This window comes from Phacochoerus africanus, chromosome 11, assembly GCF_016906955.1.
Source record: "Phacochoerus africanus isolate WHEZ1 chromosome 11, ROS_Pafr_v1, whole genome shotgun sequence".
Taxonomy (NCBI): domain Eukaryota; kingdom Metazoa; phylum Chordata; class Mammalia; order Artiodactyla; family Suidae; genus Phacochoerus; species Phacochoerus africanus.
The window spans coordinates 118,181,987-118,195,763 of record NC_062554.1 but is presented as its reverse complement, the minus strand read 5'-3'; the positions used below and the strand labels follow the sequence as shown (position 1 = coordinate 118,195,763).

Sequence of the window (13,777 nt, the reverse complement as noted above, 5' to 3'; positions counted from 1 at the left end):
GGGAGATGAAAGCAGGCAGGCAAGGAAGCTCTGTCTCCAAGGATCCAGTGGGCCACAGTTTTATCATCCAAGGCCAGTGGGAGTTGGAAAGGCCCGCCTCTTCCTTTCTGGGTACTCCTCTGTAGTACCAGGTAAGGTGTGTATTCAAATCAGCTGAAGGGCAGTCCTCAAACTCTTGCCCTTGGTCTGAATCTGAATGCAGGCCTCATCCCATCCCCCACCCAATGACCTGAGGCAATTCCCGCACCTCCTCTAGTGGAACAAGCCTGCCTTGTGCTGATGGTTTTCTTGAACTTACAGTGGTCTCCCAACATTCCCCAGGTTTCCCTCTTTATCTATGATCCCCTATTGGGACTTCTACAAACACCTGTGCCTACTCTAGCCCTATCACTTTCATGCCCCAGAAATGTCCACTTAAAGATAGTTAAAATGTAAAATTTCATGATATGCGTATCTCACCACAAATTTTAAAAAGACAAACACAAGTAAGGGAACATGTTCAAAGACCCCATATAAAGCAATCAGCCAACCTAGCATGGGGAACGCAATGTAGGACAAACGACAAAGTTTCATTTAAAACATCAAAAGGAGTTCCCGTCGTGGCTCTGTGGTTAACGAATCCGACTAGGAATCATGAGGTTGTGGGTTCGATCTCTGGCCTTGCTCAGTGGGTTAAGGATCCGGCATTGCCGTGAGCTGTGGGGTAGGTGGCCGAGGCGGCTTGGATCTGGAATTGCTGTGGCTCTGGCGTAGGCTGGCGGCTACAACTCCGATTCGACCCCTAGCCTGGGAACCTCCACATGCCTTGGGAGGCACCCTAGAAAAAGCAAAAACACAACACACAAAATCAAAAGCTTTAAAAAGGGGGAGGGAAGAAGGAGTGAGGGATGGAAGGCCCATTATGGAATAAAGGAGGCCTAAGAGGCAAAAATACTAAATTTATTTGTAAGCAGCAACACTTTCCACCTAGGTAGGCTATTAAGCCAGGAACCCAGAAGTCGGGCTTGAATCTTCTTGCCCTGTGTAGCCTATATACGTTTGCACACGTGCTCTACTTACAGAAATCCCCTGGGTTCTCACATAGAAACAAGCAAGCTCCAAAGGAGGTGGATTAGGGAGACATTTTTATGTTTTAAAGTTGCAGGGAAGACTTTAAAAGAAGGTGAGCCTGCTAGGGACCTTCAATGCTGGGTGATATAAAATTACTAAAGAACAAGGCTGTTGGAGATAAGATTCCAGAGAGAGGGACAGAATGAGGATGCAGTGGGGATAAGTCTGACACAAGAGTGGCAGTGATGGATGGGGAGCTGTAGGAAAGCCTTTTCACCTGACCAGTCCGGCCCTTGTAGAGGTGGGCCCCCTGGAGTGGTGTGGGCCAAACTCCATGAGGATGGAATCACATTAGGTTTTATAGGTAGGCCAATGAGTGTACACACATTTGACATTCTGTGAAGTAAAGGAGTCAGAAAGAAATTGTATTGTTTCCAATTCTGGAAACTTCTGGAATACAGGGGTCATACAAACGGATGGGGGTCCTGAACAAGTTGATGGTTAAAGGACAGACCTAACCGGGAAAATGATGGCTAATCCAATCCAATCAGCTCTGTTCTTTAGGGAGAAGGGAAGGAGAGGGGATACTTTATCTTTTGAGGCTGCTTCATGGATGCAGGCCAGATAAGCATCTAAAGGGACATGGCTATGAGGAGACACAAGTGGGATGCACCTGATGAACAGAATCTGGACTGAGATGCAGTGGAAACCCCATTTTGAGAATTAGGATTCCTTAAGAGATGAAGGGGGAGCCTACTTATTAAACATGTTCAGAGCATGTTTCTTGCATTTGACATCTAAGTGTGACAGAACATGGCCCTTGGTTAAACTGGTTGCAACCTCTCTCGCCTGGACCATTCTTGTATTTTAAGCTCCCTACCCTATGACAGGTTAATGTTTTCCACTATCCTTTCATTCTTTGAACCAGCAGTTTTGTCTAAATTTATTAATCAAGCCAAGACATGGAAACAACCTAAATGTCCATCAGCAGATAAATAATGGATTAAGAAAATGTAGTGTATATATACACAATGGAATACTACTCAGCCATAAAAAAGAACAAAATAGTGACATCTGCAGCAATATGGATGGAACTAGAGACTCTCATATGAAGTGAAGTAGAAAGACAAATACCATATGATATCACTTATATCTGGAATCTAATACATGGCACAAATGAACCTTTCCACAGAAAAGAAACTCATGGACTTGGAGAACAGACTGGTGGTTGCCAAGAAGAGGGGGTGGGATGGACTGGGAATTTGGGGTTAATAGATGCAAACTATTGCATATGGAGTGGATAAGCAATGAGATCCTGCTGTATAGCACAGGGAATTATATCTGATCACTTGTGATGGAACATAATGGAAGATAATGTGAGAAAAAGAATATATATATGTGTATATATACGTATGACTGGGTCATTTCGCTGTACAGTAGAAACTGACAGAACACTGTAAAACAACTATAATGGAAAAAATACAAATCATATTTAAAAAAATAAATAAACCTATCGGTCAAGGTCCCAGTAGAAAATAGGTTATATACTCCAACTGAGTTTTACAGAATTGACCAAGGGACTGTTTAGAAGACACAGGAAGGAACATGGCAGTATGCAGAGGCTGATAACAGAAGTGTTGAGACCTGTCTTAGTCTGAACGGGAGGAGAAGAAGGCAGTTACTAGAGCCCATACATGGTGAGAGCTGTTGGGATAGAGCTGTGACTTCCACAGAGGGACACGGCCAGCCCAAGGCCAGCCCCTCGGGAATCTCATCCTTCATCCTTCTGCTCACATACAGGTCAGCCTCTCTGGGCACAGAGCAAGATGAAGAAAAGTGGAGGGTGGATTCGAGCAGTAAATGGAATGTCCCTATTGGGTTTCCAGGCAGACCTCTTGCCGTCTCTTCTTTAGTGTTGCCACACTTATCCTGAGCACAATTTTTGAATTTTCTTCACTTTCCTAATTGTGCTTTTATATTATCCTATGTATGTACTTATTCACTGAAATTTCAAAATGGAGTCTGTTTTATAGCTCAGTCAGGCCTGCCAGTCTTAACCTGAGTGATGAGCCCCCTTGAAATGTCTCAATACATCATGCACTCAGGAATAATCAGTCCCCAGTGCTGATTCAGACTCAGGAGGTTGGGGGCGGCAGTGGGGGAGACGAGTCTCTTGATTTCTAGCAAGTTCCCAAGTGCTATCCATGCAGCTGGTCCATGGGCCACATTTTGAAGAGCAAGGCACTGCATGATTTGAAAATGGTCTTTAGATAAACCACCAGCTGCCCCCAATTAGCTAGGTGAGGTAGTGGGAGGGTCCACCTTTCTGCTGATAGCCTGCCATCTGCTACTTCATTACTTCTTGGCTTTGCCACCAGTTCCCAGGATTCAAGTATACCATTGTACTTCTCCAAATCTCAACATCTCTGCCTTCTATGTGGGATTTAATGCCGCTCTTCTTCCTGGACTTGTGAGGGAATGATGACAGCAAATTACTATGATTATCTTCTGGAAATGGTGCCTTATAAGACCTGCTATCTGCCTCACTATTGCTGTCATTTGGTTGAACCGCATTCAGCTGGATGCTTACCTGAGCCAAATAAGCTGACGCTGTCGTGGTGACTGGATCAGTGAGTGGCAGGAAATGAGAAGTCTGTGATCTTAGGGTAAGCTTTCCTTTCTCAGGGTAAGGTATCACAGGCTGAAATTTTGGTGTATCTTAACATATCCTTGGCCTTCCTGTTCAACAGAATTTCAGCACAATTTATAAGCAGCCTTTATAAAGTAAGTGACCAGTTTATCAGAGGCTGAAACTGTACAAATAATGAGGTAGGGGGAGAGGCTTGTTCTTTATTTCAAACTGTAGGCTGATAGATCAGCACGCAGAATGCTGAAAACCAGGACCTAGGGAAGTTATGAAATGGGCTAGAGAGGGGCTTCACTCTGGCTTGACCATGGATGCCACTGGGCCTTGTCCCCGTGGACTGAGACAGCAGGGAGACCAGTGGATCTAAAAATATGGGAGGTGAAAGTAGAAAATTGGAATATAAAGGGTGAATGTGTGTCAATTAATTGGGAAAAGCAATAACATTTAATAGCTATTTTAACTTAAATAATAGAAAAATAGTGTTCAATGAATGCTTTCAACCAGGCCAGTTCTCTACATACATTCTTCCTGATTGTCCTGCCAACTATGATGAGCTGCATAATTAAAAGCTCAGACTCTGAATTGCTTGGGTTTGAATGTGGTGTGCCCTAATTCCTGGAAATGTGGCATTTGGAAGCTTTTAACCTCCCTGTGCTGCATGTTCTTTCACACAGCGAAACGGACAGGAGAACAGTAACAATCCCATAGGGTTGTCTCCTCTCCGAGAACAAAGGACTTGATAAACATCAATTACTCCGAACCATGCCAGCACAGACTCTTTTCTCAATCCAGGCTGACGATAATTATTATTATCCTCTCATCGAGGTTGATTTCCTGCTTAGATGGGCGTTCTTTCCATGAAGCCCCATTGTCTCTTCCATTTGATGGTGGGATGATCCAGGTAGTTGTGGTGGAGAGGGAGTCTGAACAGTGTTGAAACACCCACAGGATATTTTCCCGTTAGGCGTACAACACAATACGCGTCTCTCTATAAAGGAATATGGGAAAAACGATTTGAGAGTGTAAAACATAGTGATCACGATTCTTGAGTGATTCTGAGCCGCGAAGGTGAAGGAAATCCATGCTTGCAGTGGCGTATCAAGGCTCTCCGTTTGTGGCCCAGTTCTTTGGGGGAAATGAAAAGGAACGAAACCCTCTTATGGAAGCATTTATTAGCCCTTGAATCAGGAAGGTTATTTCAGGTGAGTTCTGTGAGAATCAAAAGGTAATTATTACCAGGTACCCAGTGCAGCATCGAGTATTGGCTAAGTCCCATACAAGCATATTATTTAATCCTCTCTCACTCCTTCATGGTAGCTAAGTATTGTCATATAATCCCCTATCAGTGAGGAAATGATGGGCCTGGAATTTCTAAGTGACTCGCTGATCGAGGGCAAACAGCAAGTCACAGAGGGAACCATCGCCTGTCTCCATAGCCAGTGGGACTCCATTCTGCCTATTAACTCTGTGAGCCAGGCTAAGCAGTTGAAGAGCCATGCCCATTTGGGAAACAAGAAACTCATTTCAAAATGATACTTGAAAAAGGTGATGGTGATCAAGGAGGGATAAAGGTAAGGCCCCGAGGAGTACTATTTCACAGCTGCAAAGCTCGGAAGGTATGGGCATCAGTGCAGCCAAATTTCTTCATTGTGCAGATGAACTAGGCAGGGTCTAGACCTCAAGGTCGCTTGCAGTTAGTGTCATCCTGGAGATGGGAGCCCCTTCCTGGACTAATATTCACTCTACACTGTCACTCTCCCTGTAAAATGCACTTGCTTCTTCTGGGAACAAGAGGCTGTCAGTTTCAACAGGAAATAGTTAAACCCAGAAAATCATACCTTTTAATTATTGAAATCCTTTACTGGTGCTGAGACATTGTTTGTTTGGGGGACATATGTGTAGAATATTAATAGATATTATATATTACTAAAGTTCCTTCTTATTGACTTCTGCGTCACAACATAAACACGCAGAGCCCAATAAAACATGACTTTGTCTTAATAGCATTATGAATAAATTATTAAGAACTTTTTTCTTCTGCAGTAATTTCACTAGTTTCTTTTTTTAAAAATCAAACCTTCTATAGGACTGTAATTAAAAGTAAAGGAATGTGCAGCAGTTTTTAGCTATAATCCTCAGGAGATTAATAAAGGGCTGTCAAAACTCAGACTAAAGAATATGCTCTGTTTGCTGAAGGGCTCCTTGAGAACGGCTTTCAAGGGGGCCACAACCTCTGTGGCTGCTTATGCATCTTGCCAATGTGGTTGAGGTCTGCACTGTGGGGAGCTTGCCCAGAATGCCTGCCCTGCCATGCTTGCTGGGTGCCAGTGGACCTCACCAAGGCCAAGGAGTGGGTCTCCTTCTTCTGCATTATCCATGCCAAGCCCAAGCCTGGCCCACAGTAGGTCCTCTTCAAATGCTTGTTGAATGGGTGACTGCACTCCATGCCATTCCTGCCCTCTAAAGTCCAAAGCCAGGTACCATAATTTGGATTTCTTACTGAGTTGGCCGAGGGATACGCTTGGAGCTGGTATACACCATGGATGACTGTGATGAGAGATGGAGGGCTCCTTTAATAAGCAAGGGCTCCTGTGTCAGCCAGACCTGTATTTTAGTGATGGCTTCACTGTCTTAGCTAAGTTGTTTTGTCACTTTGACCCTCAGTTCTTTTTTTTTCTTTTTTTTTTCTTTTTTTTGTCTTTTTGCCATTTCTTGAGCTGCTCTCACGGCATATGGAGGTTCCCAGGCTAGGGGTCGAATCAGAGCCATAGCTGCCGGCCTACGCCAGAGCCACAGCAGTGCAAGATCCGAGCTGCGTATGGAACCTACACCACAGCCCACAGCTCACTGCAACGCCACATCCTTAACCCATTGAGCAAGGCCAGGGATCGAACCTGCAACCTCATGGTTCCTAGTCGGATTCGTTAACCACTGAGCCACGACGGGAACTCCTGACCCTCAGTTCTTGAAAAAGGATAAAACCCACTTTTCATGGGCTGGTGTGAGGACTGTGTGATAAACATGTAAAATGACCCAACTCAGAGCCTGGGAGCTAATTCCTTGTATTCATTTCGGCATGCCACCACATGGAAGCCCTAGAGGAGCCACCTGGTCAGGAGCTAGCTATTAAGTCTGATCCATCTATGGCTTTGATATTTTTGCATAGCCACTGAATACCTGCTGCCCTGTCTCTACAGTTAGGTGTATCCTCTTTTCTGTTTTCACGTTAGATCAGTGTTTTTTTATTTTATTTTATGGCCACACCCATGGCATATGTAAGTTCCCAGGCCAGGGACTGAATCTGAGCCATGGCTATGACCTATTCCAACAGCTGTGGCAACGCTGGATCCTTTAATCCACTGCACTGGGCTGGGGGGCGAACTCACGCCTCTGCAGCCATCCAAGCTGCTACAGTCAGATTCTTAATCCACTGTGGGCCTAGGTTCCCACTGGGCCGCAGCGGGAACTCCATGTTAGATCAATTTTGATTCAGAGTCTCTGTGGCTGCTTTCTGCTGGCCAGCTCTCCAGTGTGAGTTCTGTCAACTCTCCCAGTGCCCAGTCCTGCTAACCCTGCCAGAGAGCCCACAGAGGACAAATGTTCACCCTTTGGTTCTGTATGCAGGGGCAGGACTCACTATAGCTCTGTTTCAGCCTGGCAAGTTTCACTATTTTTTTTTTTTTTCTGGCTTCTTCATTCAGTCCCCAAATGTATCTCCACATCATCTATTAGCCTTGGTGTCCCATTATGAGCTGGGGGGGGGGGGGGAGGTGGTCACTCAAACCTTTTCTGTTGGGAGCTGAGGACATGTGTGATCTGTGCAAGACTGACACCAATCTGCATTGCTCCAGGCTTCCTACTCCAGTGGGCACACAGTTCCTGGCACCAACATGGTGCTTCTGTCCGCAGACATTAGCTGGTTCTTTTAACATCTACGAGGAAGAGTAGGAGTTCTTATCATCCTTTTGCAGTGTGGAGAAGCTGAGACAGAGAGAGTCAGATGTTTATTCTGGGTCATAGCGGCTGCCGTGATGGTCACGGAACAGCTTGCAGGAGAGGCCTGCTCCCAGCAGGAGTTCTGACACCTCAAAGCAATATATCCGGTTTATGGTTTCTCTGAAGTCTTTTGGGTTGGCACCATTGATTTCTTCCTCTTTGGATATTGGCCAGTTCTGTAGTGCTAGGAGTGACTCCTTGAGTCTAAGAGAAGTTAGACACACTGAGCGTGGATACCTCAACTTTTGAGGGCTGCTCTTGGAAGGTATCCCACAAACCACCACTTGGATACCATTATTTATGAAAGAATTTTGGGCTTGATTGAGAAAGTGGTCTGACTCAGTGACGACAGTTATTAAAAACTTATACCCTTACTACCCAAGCTATTTAAGACTTTTTTTTTTTAAGGCAAAAGTCTGGTTGGGTTTTGCCTTGCACTTGGAATACTCCCTGATACTAAGGAGAGACTTGAAGCAGAGCTGAAAAGAATCCTTTGGTTCTTTTTTCCTAGGGAATGCAGGCATTTTTGTCAAAGGTCTGTTGACCTTTATAGAAACTGTGCTATATGAAAACAGCCTGAGGAGTCAGGGGTCCCAAATTTGACTAAATCTCTTCTCTTATTTAGTAGCAGCATAACTTGCATAGACTTCATCCTCTCTTGGAGTGTGCATCCTTTTCTGCAAAATGAAAAGTACCTGCCAATAGCACCTGCCTTTGAAAGCTATTGTGAAGACTATCTAAATGCCTAAGACTGTACTGGCTCATAATAAGTATCTAAGAGTTTCTTTCCCCTTCCTTCCTCCGTTTATTAAATCTTAAGGACAGACCTATGTGTTCCCGCAATAGACCTTACAGAAGGAGCACAAAGGACAAGTGCCCATTCAGTCCATGTTCCCAAATGATATATGTTCCCTGAATTTATCTGATTTCTCTCTAATTAGTGGGACACATCTCAGATGCCACCGACTGCCAGCAAAATCAACTTGAAATGACAGATGTGAACTCACTCATTACCCTAATAGGTCCATTTTTAGTATATGAAAACTGAGACCCAATCCTGCCTTGAGGCAAAAAGAAGTGAATGCCTTGGTTCCTGCATAAGAATGTGACATTTATGCATTTGTGTTCCTCATTTGCAGGCTGAGGACCAGTTTCAGAAGCAATGATGAGGGAAAAACAGAGCAAGGGAGGGAAGGCTGCCTGTGGGTGCAGTCATTCTTTATCTTACTGATGGGACGTCTCTTCTACTAATGTGTTACTCTTGCCCTACCATGTTTTCATAGGAAAATGTTTAGGGCCTCAGATTTTTAAATGACATATACATACACTCGCATAAACTTACACATCCTAAGTGCATAGGTCAATGCATTTAAACAAGACAGCAACCCTGTATAACCACACCCCTGATCAAGAAACAAAATAGCACCAGCACTCACTCCCCTCCCCCCACCAAATCCTCCTTGTGCCTCTTCCAGTCACCACCACCACCCCTAGGGGGAGCACTAACTGGATTTATAACACCACAATTTGATCACTTAAATTTCACATTAACAGAATCATACAGTACAAGCTTTTTGCATAGGTGGCTTATTTTACTCTACAATGTTTTTGCGAAAATTTGTTCATGCTATTAAGAGTAGCTGTAGTTAACTCAAAATGGTCTTGCAGGTTGTGACTGTATCAATGTATTTATCCAGCCTACTATTGACGGCCATTTGAGTAGTTTCCCATTTGGTGCTATTCTGAAAAGGGCTGCTATGAACATTCTTGTGCATGTCTTTTGACTCATGTATAAATGCATTTTAGCTAGGTATATACCCATGAAGTGGAATTTCTTGCATACAGACAAGTGCTTAGCTTTCATAGCTACTGTCAAACAGTTCTCCAAAGCTGGGTCTTTGGTTTTTAGTAGACAGATTCACATTGGTGGTAACATTGGAGAGGGATCTCAAGACAATGCTTGCATCAGTAATCACCTTATACTTAGAAACAGAATTATCTTGCTCAAGCTATAGCTTATGTGCTATGGAGTTTCAATACCCAAGTCTATCAAAACAATTAGTTGTCCTTATCCAAGAGTAAAAATGATTTCCTCTCATCCTGGACTCCTGAAGGCAAAACATTTTCCATGGAGGTACCAACCTTTCTCCGGATATAAGAGCCTCAGCTTGTTCATTTTTATGGTACAATAAAAACCCACTTTTCAAAATTGGCCAGCAGGGGATTGGGGTATCAGTAGAAAAATTCTATGTGTGTGCAGTTTCTAAGCTATCTTTATCCTGCTTTTCTGTTCTGGAAGTGTATTACTAGGAGCTGTCACTTGTCTTAAATGTTTTAATGAATGATATTTAGTTGCCTAAGGCTTTTTTTTTTTTTTAGCAAAGTCCATAGATTTTTTTAAATGCAGAGAGAGATGGAAAATAATAGATGTTCTGCCTTAACAAAAGCATCACCAAATGCCAGCTGACCTCATTTCCCTGTTTCCAGCACAGTGAAATTTCATTATCGTCATCATCTGCATTAACTAATTTTTATTATCTGCCCATAAAGCACTAAGGGGTTTATAGTAGAGTGCGGTGAAATGGAACACGTGTTAGAATTGGAATTAGGTAACTGGGACCAAGTCTATGTGCCATTTATGAGTTCCGTATCTTTGGGACAATCTGCTTCCACAATTTTAAAAAGAGTTAGGTTCCAAGACATAGGAGAATCTTTCTAGCTTTAGAAATTCTGTGATTTGAATTTTAATCAGTTTGGGTATGTTGACTGAAATGCATGTCACCAAAATTTTTCTTTTAATGAAATATTATTATTGGTATTATGTTTTATCTTCATGGCCAAAGAAGATAGATACCCATACTTTTCTGAGGTCAATGGCTTTTACATGGATTTTTCTTAAACAAACAGGCTAAGAATGTGTGTCCTAAGTGAGTTAGGGCCAAGAGTAAGAATCCTCCTGCTTTTAGTGACCGTTTCCTTAAGATTGCTCTTTATTGAGTAAAGAGGGAAGTGGAGCAGAGGAAGGGAAAATCCACTGGGCAACTGCATCGGCAAAACAGGAAACAGTCCCAACCTCTAATATCTTCTTAGTTTTTATTTTTAATATTAACATTTGCTTATTCAGAAAAATATTCATTAAGCATCAGCTGTTTTTTCCGGGACTTAAGATCTTGAAATAGGTTAACAGAAACCCACACAATCAATGAAAGTCTCTTGTGTCTAACAATACAACAGATCTGATATTTTACACAATTTTCCTTTTTAAAATAAAGAAATAAAGGAATATAGTATATGTTCATTGTAGAAAACTTCAGATCCGATTTTTTTTTTTCAAACAGCCTATACACATTGTAAAAGATAAGCGAGGACTTTAAAGTAAGATTATATGTTGATTTATTTTTTTCTGACTGGCTGTTTTTTCCCTGGAATATAATTATATTGAAAGGCTGGTAAGAATGATGATTTTGGAGAAAAAAAAAGAGAGTCCATAAAAACCAGCTTTGGAGTTTCTTCAACATAAGACTACGTGTTTAATTTTTAATTATAGAAGTATAAGAGATTATATCCAGTGTGTTGAGAATTGATATTGCTTAATGGAAATATATTTTCCTCTCTACAATTATATGTATTATTCATAGAAAAGAAATGGTCTTTTATGTAAGGGCAGCTGGTCCTTTAAGAGACAGGAACTTCCTAAGTTAAGAGTAGCTGCTTCCAGTGGTTTTGATTTGCTGCCCAATGTGCATTTACAGGCTCATTTAACATTAATAGAAGGTGATCTGGGTTCACTTCATGACCTCTTGGAACCTAAATCACAGGCTGGGTCATTTAAGAGATTTGGGGAGAGTAGAGGCCTAGTCTCACCTTTTTTCCCTCATGGATCTACCCAGTGACATTCACTTCCTCATCTTGGGGCTGATGGAGAGAGGGAATGGAGAGCAACTGATCTCCATTATCACAACAGATTATAAACAACTTTGTTTTCCCCTCACTCTTCTCCTTTGTCTGTTTTCCCTTTATTTTCTCTTCCCTATTCTTAATGTTCCTACTGGCCTCCTAAGCAGTTTGCTTATTTGACATCAACCACAACACCATCCAATACCATGTAAAGAAAAGTCATTACTGTAGAAAGACCATGAGACAGCAAAGTGACTGATCCAGAGAAGTAGATAATAATGAGTAACAACAGGCCCGCCGTGAACATTCGGAGGCCAGTGGCAAAGGCGGCATCGGAGTAAGGTCAAGGGCTGGAGCACCAGGATTCCGAGCTGGAGTCCGAACCTTGCTGCTGAGAGAGCCTGGGCAGCCCAGGTCAGCCGCTGGCCGCCGGGCCACGGCCAGGGTGGAGGCTGTCAGCAGAGAGCCACGAGATTCGAGTCCGAGGGACCTGTCTGCAGCATTGGTCCCATCCCCATGTGACTCCCATACCACCTAGATGAGCGCGGTGGCCGGCTGGGCTAGCAGGAAGATGTCGGGCCACCCCGTGTGCTAGCCCGGAACAGCCGCCTGCAACTTCAGGTCTCTATAGTGCCGGGATGTGCACAGCAGCAAAGTGGAAACACCAGGGTAACGCAAATTTATGGATTTTTGACACGAAAGGAGGGTAGGGAAATTGAAGGAGGGTTGGAGAAAAACCAAGGCCAGTGGATGGACCAGCCACAGCATCCGGCGTATGGGGACCAGATCAGGGGTCCTGATGGTGGGCCCCCTTCTGGATCAGGAAAAAGGCTGTTGCAAGTTTGGGGAGCTCTGGCTAAGAATCTCCATACAAATGAACAGGTAGCTATCAAGGTGGAGCTCATCAAATCCCCAGCGCTTAAGCTGCACCTGCAATACCACTTCTACAAGCAGCTCAGTGCTCCAGAGGGCATTCCACAGGTGTAGACTTCCGCCTGCGTGGAGGTACAAAGCCACAGTGCTGGAGCCGCTCAGGCCCAACCCGTAAGACCTGTTCCACTTGGGCGGTCACACGTTCACGCGCAAGACAGTGATCATGACCACAATCCAGCTGATCACGCACATGGAATACAGGCACATCAAGAGCCTCATCTACCACCTCGTGAAGCCCGACAACTTCCTAGTGGGGTGACCCGGCACTAAGCAGCAGCATGAATCCACATCATCGACTGACTCTAGCCTGACCAAGGAGTCTACTGACGGTGACATCTAGAAACACATCCCGAATGATGAGCACAAGACCCTGACAGGCATGGCGCGCTACATGAGTATAAACGCTTACCTGGGCAGGAAACAGAGCCGCTATGAAGATTTGGAGGCGCTGGACCATGTGTTCATGCACTTCCTGCGTGGCAGCCTGCCCTAGCAGCGTTGCAAAGCACCCTCTAGGAAGGCTCCCTGAAGCTCCGGGACGCTAATCGGACCACACCCATCGAGTGCCTCCGCGAAAGCTTTCTACTGGCGATAGCCGTGTACTTGCGCAACGTGCGGTGCCGGAACTTCTTCTATAATCCAGACCTCGACTATCTGCGCAAGCTCTTTACTGACCTTCTTGGTCACCCTGCCTCTTTTCTGGGTGGTTGTGTGACTGGGCCAGGAAGTCCCGACACCGTCTGCACAGTGCTCATCGACGTGCCCTCACAGCCTCCGGCTCGGGACAAAGCACTGCTACGCAACAAAAACAGGTACTGAACTCCACCAATAGGGAGGTGAATGCGAAGGACCCCACTGCTGTCCACTCCAATGCCCCCATCCCAGGCCCTGAAGGGGTGGAGGTGGCGGACCTCACCAAGTGCTGTGGTTTCTTCTAGACGAGGCAGAGAAAGTTGCTGCAGCGACACAAGTAACCCTGGAGCAGTGATCCCTGATTGCTCCTGCTGCAGCTCCTCGGGGACAGCTAGTCCATAGCTACGTGGCCACAGCCGGACACTGACTGCAGGGCCGGCAGAGCTGTCGCCACTGGCCACGTGGGGTTACTTTGCTCACTTAGGATTTTGGTGGAGATTTCTACATATGTGTCTAATCTTCCTTTGCGGAACATCAACTCCTTAACATAAGGAAGAAAGAAAACCATAGCGGCCCTGCGCAGCAACCCCGCCCACGTCTGTTGAGTGAGTAGTGCCTCCA

At 44.5% G+C, this 13,777-nt stretch overlaps 1 protein-coding gene and 1 pseudogene across 1 annotated transcript in view; both read left to right on the top strand.

Annotated features, from left to right (window-relative positions):
- The window catches only part of ASTN1 (astrotactin 1), a 316,035-nt gene that overhangs the window by 54,332 nt on the left and 247,926 nt on the right, over nucleotides 1-13,777 (top strand). The window lies entirely within an intron of this gene.
- LOC125111523 (casein kinase I-like) lies at nucleotides 12,273-13,497 on the top strand (annotated as a pseudogene).